This window comes from Rana temporaria, chromosome 1, assembly GCF_905171775.1.
Source record: "Rana temporaria chromosome 1, aRanTem1.1, whole genome shotgun sequence".
In the NCBI taxonomy this organism is placed as follows: domain Eukaryota; kingdom Metazoa; phylum Chordata; class Amphibia; order Anura; family Ranidae; genus Rana; species Rana temporaria.
In genome coordinates, this window is record NC_053489.1 from 59,269,467 (window position 1) to 59,273,557 (window position 4,091).

Genomic DNA, 4,091 nt, shown 5'->3' on the forward strand with positions numbered 1-4,091 from the left:
AGCAGCCCAAAGGCGAATAGAACTTCCCCTTTAGAGTGCCGTTGTACGTCACCACACTTTGTTCATCATTTTTTTTAAACGATGGTGTGTGGGCAACGTCGTTTTTAATTAAGAAGTTGGAAAAGCATTGTTTTTTGGAGATGCTGAAAAACTATGATTTCTTTCATGCCGAAAATGATCGTGTGTACGCGGCATTAGGCTTCAAGGGGTTAAAGAGTGTGTTTAGTATCACTTTAAATGCAATAAGTCAACAGTAGAGTAAGAGGGCAAATTAGTAATTGTAGAGCTTCAGCAAGTAGCTGTAATATTAGTAGTAAGTAGGCGGATGTCTTCCGCTACTTGCTTCCTCTGTGGCTCTGTTCAATTGCATCAGCTAATGCAGAGTGTGGCAGAGTAAATGAGTAGTGGAAGACGTCCTCTGCTGGCTTCTGTGTTTACCAGTGAGATCTGCAAATCAGTTAGTTGTCACAGATTTTTTATTTTTTTATTGAAAAGCTTATGGTGTGCAAAACACACCCAAAGATTCCACCCGGTGCAAAAAAAAATGTGCACACACATAAAGAGTGACACAAAAACGTGCAACGGGTGCTACGTCAAACGGTCCTCCATAATGAAGGACCTAACCCTGATCCCCCGGGGCGTTAGGCTCCAGACAGGGACTGAGGTTCTCACATGGTTCGAGCAGCCAAAGCCGACATGGACCCCATTCTTTGGAGGGTCTGCCGAAACAGAACCCACCCAAGTATTAGGTGGGGCTCCGCCAAAGGGAGAACCCATGAGAGCAGGCGAACTAAGCCAGAAGGCCATGTCCACCCACTCCCAAGATGTTCAGGGCTGGCCCGAGGACCGACACCCTACTAATCACACCGTGACAAAACATGACACCAAACAAAAAAATACATAAAAGTGACAAACACGGGGGTAAATTAAAGAAAGTGGGGGAGAAGAAAGATGATGGAGAGTGAAAGTGACCATCGTGCAATACGATGGCCGGCCCTCTGGCCAGGAATCAAAAATTCCTCTGGTCCTAGCCAAAAGGTCCAGCCCTAGAGGCAGGTGTAAAAAAAGTGTGTATGGTGACGTGACCAAGGTGCCAAAAAGCAAAAGTGCCGGTAAAAACACTAGTGCAATTAAAGCACCCCTGGACTGCCACTCCAGGGGCACATCACCATAGGCTTTTCAAACCAACCCCGACCAACAGCCCGGACAGTCACAAGTGCTCCAGAAGCTCAGGGAGAGAGCCTGCTGAGGACTTCAAGCTCCCCCGTGGCCTCTTTCGCTCCCTATCTAATTACACTCGGGAGGTACTAGCCTTCATTAGACCCCCCTTAACAGTAGGGTGAGGTCAACGTTCCCTCTCAAGAAAATGGCAAGGTTAGGAACTGCATCAAATCAAGGCCAGAAGGCCAGGGACCCGACCCTTCAGCTTCAACCTTATGTTTCTCCGTCCAAATCAGAAGGCTTTCACCTCCACGCCAGCAGGTTCTGCATCTGCCAGTGCAATCCCTTTCCACCTCGTCGTGTACTAAGGACGGTTAGCATAGCGCCCCCTCCTGGCAACTGATAAGAACAGATACTACACTTGATCTTAGCCAAAAGGCCGAGAAGCGATAGTTGTCACAGATACTGGCCCGGATTCAGATACATTGGAGTATCTATCGGCGGGGCGTAACGTATCTCGGATACGTTACGCCGCCGTAAATTAGGGCTCAAGTTCCGTATTCAGAAAGAACTTGTGCCCTAAGTTACGGTGGCATAACGTATGTGGTCCGGCGTAAGCCCGCCTAATTCAAATGTGGATGATGTAATGCTTTAGACGTGAACGTAACTTACGTACAGCCCTATTCGCGAACGACTTACGCAAACAACGTAAAATTTTCAAAATTCGACGCGGGAAGGACGTCCATACTTAACATAGGATACCCCTCATATAGCAGGGGTAACTTTACGCCGGAAAAAGCCTAACGTAAACAACGTAAAAAAATGCGCCGGGCGAACATACGTTTGTGAATCGGCGTATCATTTGCATATTCCTCGCGTAAATATACGGAAGTGCCACCTAGCGGCCAGAGTAAATATGGAGCCTAAGATACGACGGTGTAAGACACTTACGCCGGTCGGATCTTAGGGAAATCTATGCGTGATTCTAAGAATCAGTCGCATAGTTACGACCCCGCAACTCAGAGTTACGATGGCGTATCCGGAGATACGCTGTCGTAACTCGTTTCTGAATCCGGGCCACTGAGTACAGAACTAGTGCAAGGGGTGCCAGTAACAGCATGTTCCAGAACAAAAAAGCTTCTGTCCATGTCCCATTCCTGTGTCCCATTAGGGAGATTCTGTAGAACTAACAGGACATGAAAGAAACATTTTCCAAAGTAAGGGATATGCACTCTTAGACAGTTGTCACTGCAGCAAGTGCCCTCATTGAAACACAGCCCTCTTCTGTTCCTGTTTTGGTGACTAAAATTTGGATTTTCTCTCACTTTTGGTCACATTGACAATGGTCACCAGTACAAATATAGATGGGAAAACTCCCAAGTGAAAAAACCTTACCAGGGTTGTAACCCTTACACAATTTATCTAAAGCTAAAAAAAATGGATTTACCGTATATACCCAAGTATAAGCCGAGTTTTTCAGCACATTTTATACTCGGCTTATACTCGAGTCACCTTTTTGCGCCTGATCTCCTGAACTTTGCAGGCCCGGTATTGGCCGGCCGTAGGTCCCCTGGATCCCAAACTTGGCACACATGTAGCCACACTTTTCCTCTACAAGTGTCAGGGGAACCTACGGGCGGGGAGCACCGATTTTTCAAAGCCAGGCACCCCTTCCATAGACTCCTATGTTAAACAGTATTTTCTCTGGTGACTTTGGGGACCCTGTACCAGCCGGTCGTAGGTCCCCTGAACCCGGAACTTGGTAAACATGTAGCCCCATTTCTCCTCTACAAGTGTGCAAAGTTTGTTGTCTATGGGACCTAAGGCTGGGGAGCACCGATTTTTCAAACCCGGGCACCCCTTCCATAGACTCCCATGTTAAACGTCAGTCTAGTCATGGACACAGTGAGGCATGGGCATAGTGAGGCATGGACACAGTGAGGCATGGACACAGTGAGGTATGGGCACAGTGAGGCATGCAGATGGACACCCTAGGCTTATACTCGAGTCAATACGTTTTCCCATTTTTTGTGGTAAAATTAGGTGCCTCGGCTTATATTCGGGTCAGCTTATACTCGAGTATATACGATAAGTACACTGTAATAATGCATGATGTTATAGAACAAATCAAAGACACATATATTTAGAGGTTGCTGAACAGTACAAAGTGTGGTGTCAATGTTGTGACAGTTATAATAATAGCCCCATGTCTTCTTAGTAAAGCAGGTAGAGCACCTAAGTCATTTTGATATGATTTGATTTGTTATGTCACAATAGTCATAGACTACAGTAGCATTGTGTGGCTGGGGTTCTTAACTGTATACAAATGCTTTATGGTTTAGGGACACAGAAGCACTGAAGATGGCTGATGGCAGTGAAGGCAGTGATGGATGAAGTGGGTTGGAAACATGGTGAGCCTCTGAAGAAGCTAGAAATTAAGTAGACATAAGGTATCTGTTGTCTTTGTTTTTTGTAGTGACATCTGGAGCTATCTGAGCTGTTAAAACTATAGCAAGCATCTATTGAACCCTTGTAAAGTGAACCTCATTTGTTAATATGTATCTACAACTTCTGTTTTAATCTTTTACTCCGTGGCTCTAGACCAGGGCTCAAGTCCTGCGGGAACGCGTGGGAACGGAGTTCCTGCACTTTTTTCACAGCAGGAACGCAGTTCCCTTTGAAGGACTAGAGCAGCCGAGCCGCCCGAGCCAATCCTTCACTAAGTGCCGATGCCCAGCTCGAGTCACTGTCAGGGGCAGGCAATCCTTTGTTACTGGCCGCGTCCTGTATATGGATTCATCGGGTAGTGTGCGGGTATTCCGTCACTTTCTCGATGCCGCAATGTCTCCTGGGAGCTTTTGTAATTTGTTCCCAAGAGATATTGCAGAGGTCTGCCGCAATAACCGTGGGATTTAGATAGAACTTGCTTA

The 4,091-nt window shown here is 46.5% G+C and overlaps 1 pseudogene; it reads right to left on the reverse strand.

Annotated features, from left to right (window-relative positions):
- Nucleotides 1-1,434: 1,434 nt before the first annotated feature.
- On the reverse strand, nt 1,435-1,612 carry LOC120925168 (annotated as a pseudogene).
- Nucleotides 1,613-4,091: the final 2,479 nt, after the last annotated feature.